This window comes from Apodemus sylvaticus, chromosome 4, assembly GCF_947179515.1.
Source record: "Apodemus sylvaticus chromosome 4, mApoSyl1.1, whole genome shotgun sequence".
NCBI classification, from domain to species: Eukaryota; Metazoa; Chordata; class Mammalia; order Rodentia; family Muridae; genus Apodemus; species Apodemus sylvaticus.
The window spans coordinates 160,320,490-160,332,547 of NC_067475.1; the positions used below are offsets into that span (position 1 = coordinate 160,320,490).

The 12,058-nt window shown below is 40.2% G+C and overlaps 1 pseudogene; it reads right to left on the minus strand.

The window, feature by feature from the left end:
• Positions 1 to 8,277: 8,277 nt before the first annotated feature.
• Positions 8,278 to 11,304, minus strand: LOC127683761 (protein kinase C-binding protein 1-like; annotated as a pseudogene).
• Positions 11,305 to 12,058: the final 754 nt, after the last annotated feature.

Here is a 12,058-nt window from a genome sequence, read left to right on the forward strand (position 1 = left end):
AGAGGCCTTCCTATACTCAAAGGATAAGCAGGCTGAGAAAGAAATTAGGGAAATGACCCCCTTCACAATAGCCACAAACAGTATAAAGTATCTCGGGGTGACTCTTACCAAACATGTGAAAGATCTGTATGACGCGAACTTCAAGACTCTGAAGAAGGAAATGGAAGAAGACTTCAAAAAATGGGAAAACCTCCCATGCTCATGGATCGGTAGAATCAATATAGTTAAAATGGCCATTTTGCCAAAAGCAATATACAGATTCAATGCAATACCCATCAAAATCCCAACTCAATTCTTCACAGAATTAGAAAGAGCAATTATCAAATTCATCTGGAACAACAAAAAACCCAGGATAGCTAAAACTATTCTCAGCAACAAAAGAAAATCTGGGGGAATCAGTATCCCTAACCTCAAGAAATACTACAGAGCAATAGTGTTAAAAACTCCATGGTATTGGTACAGTGACAGGCAGGAGGATCAATGGAACAGGATTGAAGATCCAGAAATGAACCCACACACCTATGGCCACTTGATCCTCGACAAAGAGGCTGAAAACATCCAATGGAAAAAAGATAGCCTTTTCAACAAATGGTGCTGGTTCAAATGGAGGTCAGCATGCAGAAGAATGCGAATTGATCCATCCTTGTCTCCTTGTACTAAGCTCAAATCCAAATGGATCAAGGACCTCCACATAAAGCCAGACACTCTGAAGCTAATAGAAAAGAAACTGGGGAAGACCCTTGAGGACATCGGTACAGGGAGAAAGTTTCTGAACAGAACACCAATAGCGTATGCTCTAAGAGCAAGAATTGACAAATGGGACCTCATAAAATTACAAAGTTTCTGTAAGGCAAAGGACACCATCAAGAGGACAAATCAGCAACCAACAAATTGGGAAAAGATCTTCACCAATCCTACATTAGATAGAGGGCTAATATCCAATATATATAAAGAACTCAAGAAGTTAGACTCCAGAGAACCGAACAACCCTATTAAAAAATGGGGTACAGAGTTAAACAAAGAATTCTCACCTGAAGAACTTCGGATGGCGGAGAAGCATCTTAAAAAATGTTCAACTTCATTAGTCGTTAGGGAAATGCAAATCAAAACAACACTGAGATTTCATCTTATGCCAGTCAGAATGGCTAAGATTAAAAATTCAGGAGACAGCAGGTGTTGGAGAGGGTGTGGAGAAAGAGGAACACTCCTCCACTGCTGGTGGGGTTGCAAATTGGTACAACCACTCTGGAAATCAGTCTGGCGGTTCCTCTGAAAACTGGGCACCTCACTTCCAGAAGATCCTGCTATACCACCCCTGGGCATATACCCAGAAGATTCCTCACCATGTAATAAGGATACATGCTCTACTATGTTCATAGCAGCCCTATTTGTAATTGCCAGATGCTGGAAAGAACCCAGGTATCCCTCAACAGAAGAGTGGATGCAAAAAATGTGGTATATCTACACAATGGAGTACTATTCAGCCATTAGAAACAATGAATTCATGAAATTCTTAGGCAAATGGATGTAGCTAGAGAACATCATACTAAGTGAGGTAACCCAGACTCAAAAGGTGAATCATGATATGCACTCAGTAATAAGTGGATATTAACCTAGAAAACTGGAATACCCAAAACATAATCCACACATCAAATGAGGTACAAGAAGAAAGGAGGAGTGGCCCCTTGTTCTGGAAAGACTCAGTGAAGCAGTATTCTGCAAAACCAGAACGGGGAAGTGGGAAGGGGTGAGTGGGAGGACAGGGGAAGAGAAGGGGGCTTGCGGGACGTTTGGGGAGTGGGGGGCTAGAAAAGGAGAAATCATTTGAAATGTAAATAAATTATATCCAATAAAAAAAATTAAAAAAATTTAAAAAATAACATCAAAAATAACAGGAAGTCATAATCACTATTCCTTAATAGCTCTTAAATGGGCTCATTGCCCCAATAAAGACATACACTAACCGACTAGATATGTAAACAGGATATGTAAACCCTACATTTTGCTGCATACAGGAAACACACCTCAGGGTCAAAGACAAACACTTCCTTAGAGTAAAAGGCTAGAAGACAATTTTAAAAGCAAATGGTCTCAGGAAACAAGCTAAAGTAGCCATTCTAATATCAGATAAAATTGATTTTCAACCCAAAGTCATCAAAAGAGACTGTGAGGGACACTTCTTGCTGGTTAAAGGAAAAATACACGAAGAGGAATTCTCAATCCTGAACATCTATACTCCAAGTACAAAGGCACCCTCGTTCATAAAAGAAACTTTACTAAAGCTCAAAGCACACATTGCACCTAACACAATAATTGTGGGTGACTTCAACACTGCACTTTCCTCAATGGACCAATCAGGAAAACAGAAACTGAACAGGGACACAGTGAAACTAATTGAAGCTTTGTACAAATTTAATTTAACAGATATATATATAGAACATTTTATCCTAAAGCAAAAGAATATACCTTAATATTCCATGAGGAGAAGAACCTCATAGTACCTTCTCCAAAATCTATCACAAGACAGACCTCAACAAATATAAGAAGATCAAATAACCCCATGCCTCCTATCAGATCACTATAGAGTAAAATTGGTCTTCAATAGCAACAAAAACAACAGAAAACTCACATACATGTGAAAACTGAACAATATTCTACTCAATGATACCTTGGTCAAGGAAGAAATAAAGAAAGAAATTAAAGACCTTTTAGAATTTAATGAAAATGAAGACACAACATACCCAAATCTATGGGACACAATGAAAGCAGTGCTAAGATGAAAACTCATAGGCCTGAGTGCCTCCAAAAAGAAAATGGAGAGAGCATATACTAACAGCGTAGCAACACACTTGAAAGCCCTGGAACAAAAAGAAGCAATTTCATGCAGGAGGAGTAGAAGGCAGAAAATCATATAACTCAGGGCTGAAATCAATCAAGTAGAAACAAAGAGAACCATACATAGAATCAACAAAACCAGGAGCTGGTTCTTTGAGAAAATCAACAAGATAGATAAACCTTAGCCAGACTAACAAAAAGGCACAGAGACAGTATACAGATTAACAAACTTAGAAATGAAAAGGGAGATATAAAAACAGAAACTGAGGAAATTCAAAAAATCATTAGATCCTACTACAAAAGCCTAAACTCAACACAACTGGAGAATCTGGAAGAAATGGACAGTTTCCTAGACAGATATCAGACACCAAAACTAAATCAGGATCATATAGGTCATCTAAACAGTCCCATAACACCTGAAGAAATAAAAAAAAATGTCATAGAAAGTCTCCCAACCAAAAAAAGCATCGGACCAGATGGTTTCAGTGCAGAATTCTATCAGACCTTCATAGAAGACCTAACACCAATACTCTTCAAACTATTCCACAAAATAGAAACAGAAGGAACTCTACCCAACTTGCTCTATGAAACCACAATTATGCTGATACCAAAACCACACAAAGATTCAACAAAGAAAGAGAACTTCAGGCCAATTTCCCTTATGAATATGGATGGAAAAATACTTAATAAAATTCTTGCCAACCGAATCCAAGAACACATCAAAACGATCTTCCACCATGATCAAGTAGGCTTCATCCCAGGGATGCAGGGATGGTTCAATATAAGGAAACTCATCAGTGTAATCCACTACATAAAAAAACCTCAAAGAAAAAAACCATATGATCATCTCATTAGATGCAGAAAAAGCATTTGACAAAATTCAGCATCCTTTCATGCTAAAAGTCTTGGAAAGAAAAGGAATTCAAGGCCCATACCTAAACATCATTAAAGCAATATACAGCAAACCGGTAGCCAACATCAAACTAAATAGAGAGAAACTTGAAGCAATCCCACTAAAATCAGGGACTAGACAAAGCTGTCCTCTCTCTCCATCTCTTTTCAATATAGTACTTGAAGTTCTAGCTAGAGCAATTAGACCAAATAAAGAGGTCAAGGGGATACAAATTGGAAAGGAAGAAGTCAAATTATCACTATTTGCAGATGACATGATAGTATGATAGTCTACTTAAGTGACCAGAAAACCTTCACCAGAGAACTCCTACGGCTGAAAAAGAAATTAGGGAAATGACACCCTTCACGATAGCCACAAACAACATAAAGTATCTTGGTGTGACTCTATCCAAACAAGTGAAATATCTATATGACAAGAACTTCAGGTCTCTGAAGAAGGAAATTGAAGACCTCAGAAAATGTAAAAATCTTCCACGCTCGTGGATTGGCAGGATTAATATAGTTAAAATGGTCATCTTTCCAAAAGCAATATACAGATTCAATGCAATCCCCAACAAAATCCCAACTCAGTTCTTCACAGAGTTAGAAAAAGCAATTCTCAAATTCATCTGGAATAACAAAAAAAACCCAGGATAGCTAAAACTATTCTCAACTACAAAAGAAATTCTGGGGGAATCAGTATCCCTGACTTCAAGCAATACTACAGAGCAATAGTGTTAAAAACTGCATGGTATTGGCAGAGTGACAGACAAGTGGACTAATGGAATAGAATTGAAGATCCAGAAATGAATCCATACACCTATGGTCACTTGATCTTCGACAAAGGAGCCGAAAACATCCAGTGGAAAAAAAGATAGCCTTTTCAACAAATGGTGCTGGTTCAATTGGAGGTCAGTATGCAGAAGAATGCAAATTGATCCATTCTTATCTCCATGTAGGAAACTCCACTCCAAGTGGATCAAGGACCTCCATGTAAAACCAGACACACTGAAACTAATAGAGAAAAGAAATTGGGGAAAACACTTAAGGACATGACCACAGGAGAAAAGTTCCTGAACAGAACACCAGTAGCCTATGCCCGAAGATCAAAATTGACAAATGGGACCTCATAAAATTACAAAGTTTCTGTAAGGCAAAGGACACTGTTAAAAGGACAAAATGGCAATGAACTAATTGGGAATTGTAGCAGATAAGAGAGAATTTACTTCAACTGTTGTTGTTCATATGCCTCCATGGAGAATCATGTTTTTTCTCATCCAGCTTTGAGATTGTACCCTTTGCTCTGGTGACTCTTTTTGACCCTCAGATTATAAATTATCTGGAGTGCTGCAAAAGTTGTCTGCTTCATACAACTTCAAACTGCCTCATCATTAGTCTACATTCTCCCAGGTCGATGTCCACAACTAGAGTATTAAATAGTGGTTGTGTTTCAACCACTATTTAATGTGTTTCTTACAGCATCAGCCTGAACATTGTTAAGGTGAACAGCAATGGGAGGAAGCAATGGGAGGCCATTCCACTTCACTGTCCTCATACTGTGAAGAGAAATGGACTATATAAATGTGGTCATAATCATGAGAAAAAATATTTGACAGAGAAGTAATTGACATGCCTAATAGAATCACTTAGAGAGTGCTAGACAACAAACCATATTTTACATACATATATATGTGTGTGTGTGTGTGTGTGTGTGTGTGTGTGTGTGTGTGTGTGTGTGTGTACTGGGAAAATTTTTAAATGATTGACAAACTAGACATATAACGGGCACTTGTTATGATGTAAAAAACGTATTTATATTAAGACTCAAACAGGCATTCCTTAATATTGTTAAAGTGTTAAAGTATAACACAGAACAAGTCTTCCATATAAATTTCCCCAATGGGTATAAATAATGTGATAAGTTGAAATGTTTCTCCTTGATTTTAGAGTTCTCAGCTTACACAAACTTACCTTATCATAATATCCATGTAAGTCTCCTAATGCTTAAGATGTACATTCTACATTGTCCTGAAAAAGAATGAGACATAAAATAGAGATATGCATGCTGAATTCTATTTGAAAGGTTGATCAAAATCATTAGGGTCAATTCACATTCTCATTTACTTCTCATAGGCTATGAGTGTCCACATAAAGTTTTAATGAATCACCTTCAAATTAACTTGGGTAGATGGAATTCAAATTTCCACAGCTTTTCCCATCTTGCCTGGGTTGTTTGTGAAAGACTTCAACATGGATGAGGAGGGCCAATTTATCTTAAAGCCCCGAAACTCAGCTAGAATCCAGCAGCAAAGTGAGTCTTCCATCTTGCTTCAAGTACCATCTCAGTTCTCACTTCATGTTGGCATAAAACATCAGTGCTTCTTCTCATTTTCTTGCTTGGGGAGGGGCAGTGCAGAAAACAAACCAAATCAAAACCATGACCCAGTTCCAGCTTGATATCTCTATATTCTGATATCAAGTCTAAGCTTGCTTTATTCCAAAGTAATAGAATGTATACATTCTGATGAAGGGAAAATACTGCTGATGAGAATAATTTAAAAATGATTGTTCTAAGCGCTCAACAAAAAATCTAAGAATGAAAAGAGCTTCACTATGACATTTGAAGACAATAGAAAACTGATTGATGTGAATAAAAGAGAGGGTGACTGAAAAACAGATATGACTTGTTAAGTGCTTCCTTGTACATGGTTAAGAGAGCTTGTTCTATTATATACCATTTATGTTAGGATGCAGTGCAACATAGCATCATCCTGTGAGAATCCCCATTGGATTACGTCATAGAGAACACTAGATCATGTCTTAGAGATATCTCACAAATTCGTAACAGTACAGAGTATAGGGAAGAAGAATACACAGGCACTACAGGATGCCTAAGCCGTTACAGCAGAGATATTATACAATAGAAATTTGGTTTTCAAAAAGAGCCATATAAATTACACTATTCTAGGTAATGACATCATCTCCTCCTTACATGAAAAGGAAAGACCTCGTAAGACAAAAAGACCATTGATGACATCTTGTTACCACAGGCCTCTGTGCCCCAACGGGACCAAATGTGTACTGTCCCAAGAGTTAAAAAGACAGGTCAACTATTTGGCAAACCACTGAGTTACATTTGTCCCAATGGAAAATGACCCCAAGCAATTCTGGTAGGTCTCACATGGTTCATTTCTGGCTCTCCTAAGAAAATCTGATAAGAAGTAAGTCTTGCCTCATCTTTCAGAGTTAACATTAGGGTGGGATTTGTACAAGTAAATATTGAGAGTAAACAGCAGATTGCAGTCCTCCTTGTCCGTGTCACCCCTTGCACTGCACCTGTGCACACCATTGGTCTGCTTCTCATGAGCAAATAGTGCTCTGTGCTGCATGATGAGTGTCTGATATTTCCTTCTTCCTCTCAGGACATACTGTACCGATTAAGAGAAAAAGGCCCCACCACACAAGGCATCTTTGCCACATTTCCCATTGAGACATCGTGTAAAACTCTAAAAGACAAATTGGATAATGGGGAAGTAGTGGATATAAAAAAATTACTCGCTTCATGACGTGGCCTGGATCCTGAAGGTAGGGAAAATCCTTGGTTCATTCACCCTCAGGATTCTTCTGAGTCTACATAAGTAGTTTCCTGCATCATGCATTCCCTTGTGTGATAGTAGCTCTCTAGAAGACAAATCTGGAACTGAAACTTTACTGTGCTATTCATGACATAAGGAATAGGGACTCAAAAAACAAAATCCAGTCAGAATGAGCAATAATGAAAGGTAACTATATACATTTTTTTTTGCACATGAACACTTTATTTTAATGATGCGCTAACTTCCAGCAGGTTTTAATGGGGCAGCTGTGGTGGGATACACCCGCGAGCCCAGCCCACAGAAGAGGGAGACGGAGGATACTCCTACCCAAGACCAGTCCTTAATTCAGCCCTCCATTACATCTCTTCTCAGATCCTCGTAGACAGCGCATTAGAGATCACCAGGAAAAAAATAATCCCACGGTCCACGCTACCCTGGGCACTGCCCTCGTCCTCTGGTGGGGCCCTGACTCATTCTGTTCTCCCCAGAGCTTACACACAGGAGAGCCTACACAGTAGCAGTTATGGTTGCCATGGTAAAGGTGGGGCGGCTAGGGTATAAAGACATTAAAGATGGTGCTCAAAGTCACAACAGCTGAGGGGGAGTCCTGCGATAATTAGAGACTGGTGACATCTCCAAACTTCGACCGGAAGCTGGCTAAAGCCAGTCTTGAAGGAACTGTGATAATTGGGCAGGGGGATGAATCTTCCCCTCGGCTGTCCTCACATCTGAGTTAACCCTAGTGTGAAGGTATCAACAACTAAGCTTTCAACTACAGCATAAAGAGAAAAAACAGCTACAGGGCACGGCTGGGAACAGGCAAGAGGCTCTGACATTGGCCTCGGGCCCTGCAGGGTTTGTGGCCATGTCTACCCCCTTCTAAGAAGGGCCCCGCCTGGCCTTTGGGAATATTCCTGTCATCTGTGGGATCGTGTGGTGTCTGCCTGCTCTGCACCTACGGGTGAGGCCTCCAAGGGCGCCAGAATGCACCAAGGGGCCTCCTCCCCAACTCTCCCACCTGGGCTGACCTGTACTCTTATCAAGGAAGTCCATGGACTCCTGGCTGGCGCTGAAGTGGCTGGATAGGGCCTTCTTCTCGGGTCCTGCTCCACGTCGGAGCCCGTGTGCACGGAAGAGTTCGTGGGGTGGGGGAGCGAGGCATGCCGGACAGGGAGATCCTGCGGCCGGCACCCCGCTCAGAAGGGGCTTGCTCAGGATGATCTTGGGGGACGCCTTCATGTCGAAACTGAGCTTCACCTTCTCCTGTTTGTCTGTCTTGGCAGTGCCGCGCTGGGGTTGCTGGGATGGAGCAGCATTTGGTACTGGTTATTGGGAGGGTAGGGCGTCCTGAACGGGGAGTAATTAAAAACCCCAACCTTCCTCTGTATGTTCTCCATGTAAACTTCCATCTCTTGCATGGCGCTGTTGAAGATACTTTTAGTCTTTTTCACAGAAAAGGGGATTTCTTTAGACATGAGGCAGCAATTGTTGACTGGAACCCAGGCTCTGTCGTGTTGTTCAAAGAAACGGGCATCAACCTGCCCATCTTTGTCAGTCAGAGCTTTCGCTGGCCAGAATGGAAACCCTTTCAGTTTGGCCCAGACCAAAGGGTGCGGATTGCTACAGGGCTCACAGAACCAGTTGTCTCGGTTTTGGCAGGCAGCAAGGTAACATTCTGGACAGACTTCAAGTTCATTCTCTGGTGTTCACAGATTTTGATGACGACTTTTGCTATCTGCGTCAACTTGTGGTTTCCCCCATTATAAATGGTGCAGTTGTGTAGGATCCACCTGGCGTCGGCCAGGAAGGCTTCTGTGCAGCCGTACATCTCCTTTTTTGCATTCTTTTCCAATGTACAAAGGTCCATGCGGTGGAAAATATATTCTGCACGTCGGGGTGCTGCTCCAATGGGACCGGTTTCTGGAATGCATCTGTCCCTGGCTGCTTCATTTTCTGAATGGCAAACTTGAGCAGGTAGGACAGCTCTTCAACGGTCAGCATGGTCATGGCTTTGCTCTGCATCTCGATGCATTCTGCTACTGTAATCTTCTCACATTCAGGACAAAACCAGTCCCCCTCTGGTTCCGATGTCAGTCTCAGACACTGCCGGGGCCTGCTAGGTTCACCAGAGCACACTGACTTCTCCCTGCTGGCCGCCAGGAAGCCCCTCTTGCCTCTTGCAGGACCTGGAGATGTGGCGTTGCCGCCCAGGCTGATCTGGATCCGGAAGCAGAGAGATCTGAGGGCTCCTTCCAGAGGCCTCAGGACTGGAACCTAAGCTCCATGTCACAGGAGCAAGCTGTGCTATCCCAGACTGCCCCTGGATGCACACCAGGTCTCCCGCACTTCCTTATAATAGCCAGAAGCTGGAAAGAACCCAGATGCCCCTCAAAGGAGGAATGGATACAGAAAATGTGGTATATTTACACAGTGGAATACTACTCAGCAATTAGAAACAATGAATTTACAAAATTTTTAGGCAAATAGTTTGATCTGGAAAATATCATCCTAAGTGAGGTAACCCGATCACAAAAGAATACACACAGAATTCAATCTCTGATAAGTGGATATAAATTAGCCCAGAAGCCCTGAATACCCAAGGCACAAATCACATTACAAATGACTCCCATGAAGAAATATGGAGAGGGTCCTGATCCTGGAAAGGATTGATCTAGTGTTGAAAGGGAATATAAGGACAGAGAAAAAGGAGGGAGGTGATTGGAGAATGGGTGGAAAGAAGAAGGTTTATGGGACATATGGGGAGGGGGAATCTGGGAAAGGGGAAATCATTTGGAATGTAAACAAAGAATATAGAAAATAAAAATATTAAAATAAAAAAATTATCTTAAATAAATTGATGCAGTATTAGATAATGAAGTTACTCATATGCACATTAATTAGTAAGATCAATATAGGAAAAAATTACTCTCCTAAATATTATTTTGATTTTATCATTTTTCAACCTGATAAAATTTATAAACCATTTTTTGATGTTACTAGTAGAAACAATATTACAGAAGTGACTCTTTAATCCTCTTTCAACCCTGTCTTCTGCCATCTTCCCTTAGCCTCTCACATAAAGTCTCACTGATATGACCACCAAAACATTATGCAAACAAGACAACACTGATGTATGTGAAAAAATAATTGGGGCCTGAATCCTATACAAGGAAGTATACGCAACTGCATCCTAAAGAATTATGTGCAAGTGTATCTAAAACAAGTGTGTTTCTTGAATGCAGGAGAATGATGGGGTCCATTTTCTTATAAATGGTTACTCCATGTAATTTTATTTGTGTAAGCGTTATGTATTAACATTATGACATTAATGTATAGCATTATAAAGAGTAGGATGTATGGGTTTCTGTTGTTTTGTTGTTGCCATGTACTTGTCCCCCTCCTATGATGAAGAAGTTCAGGGTTCTTTATAATTTCTATCAACTTTAACATATACCTTATCTTCAGACTGATGGCTCCCTTTTGTCAAACTAGATTGCTGAAGAGAAATGGCTTAATAGTGATTAGACTGTGTGATGTTTCTCTTTTTTTGTTGATATGAATGATACTTTTGCTTTGTATTATAATGAACACTGGTATCTGTTTTGGTTTTTTTTTTATTTGTTTTGTTTGTTTGTTTGTTTTGCTTTTTTTCCAACATAGACACAGAATATTCATTTAAAAGTCAGGCATTGTACTAATCACTCAGTCTTTATATGAGACTTTTCCATTTTTCTTCAAAGCTTTTACTATTTTTATTTCTCTGCACATATAATCTTTGATTACTATGTGTCTACATGATATTCTGTATGCTTTCAGTACTTTCACAGGTATCTCTTTCTTATTTTGGAGAATCTGTTTTCAGACAAATCATATAGAAACAGTTAATTCATTGTATTCAATAGAGTCGGTAAAATCTAAGACTAATGTAAGTTCCCTCCCTCTTAGTCCTGAGACTCTCTCACCTCTCAGGTCTCTGGTACATTCTAGAGCTTCTCCTCAACTTCCAACTTCCCAAGGATGCCTGTTTCTATTTTATTTGCTGGCCCTCAGGGTCTCAGGCCTGTTCTCTTTACCCAACACCTCATTATGTATGGAAGAAACTGAGGAGGAGGGCAAACCTATAGGAAGACCTTTAATCTCAACTAACATGGACCCCAGAGATCTTTAAGACATGAGCCACCAACCAGGCAGCATACACCCAGCTGATATGAGGCCCTTAGTACATATACAGTAGAGGACTACCAGGTCTGGACTCAGTCAGAGAATGTGCACCTAACCCTCAAGAGACATGAGGGCCCAGGGAGTTTGGAGGTCTTGTGGGGTGGATGTTGGAGGCATCTCACTCTTGGAGATGGGGCAAGGAGGAGGTATGGGATGTGGAACAGTCAGAGGTTGGAGCAGGAGGGGGATAAAATCTAGACTCTAAAAAATATGATTGAATAATACTGATAATATTAATACTAATAATAATATGAGGACTAACAAACTACAAGAAAGAATCAGAACACAACCACTCACTAAGCTGACCAGTACACCCCAGATTAATCGATGACAACAAATAGCTTCATGGCAACTTGCTGTTTTTAAGCAGAATGTCTTCTTTATTTCCAATTTGTAATTTTCTGCCTCATTTTTTTAAGTTTCTGTGATTACACATAGGCATTTTGCAACTCGAGATGATCACAAAACAAATACAAGGAAACAAATAAAAAGGAAAACTGTGTATTTAGTTAGTC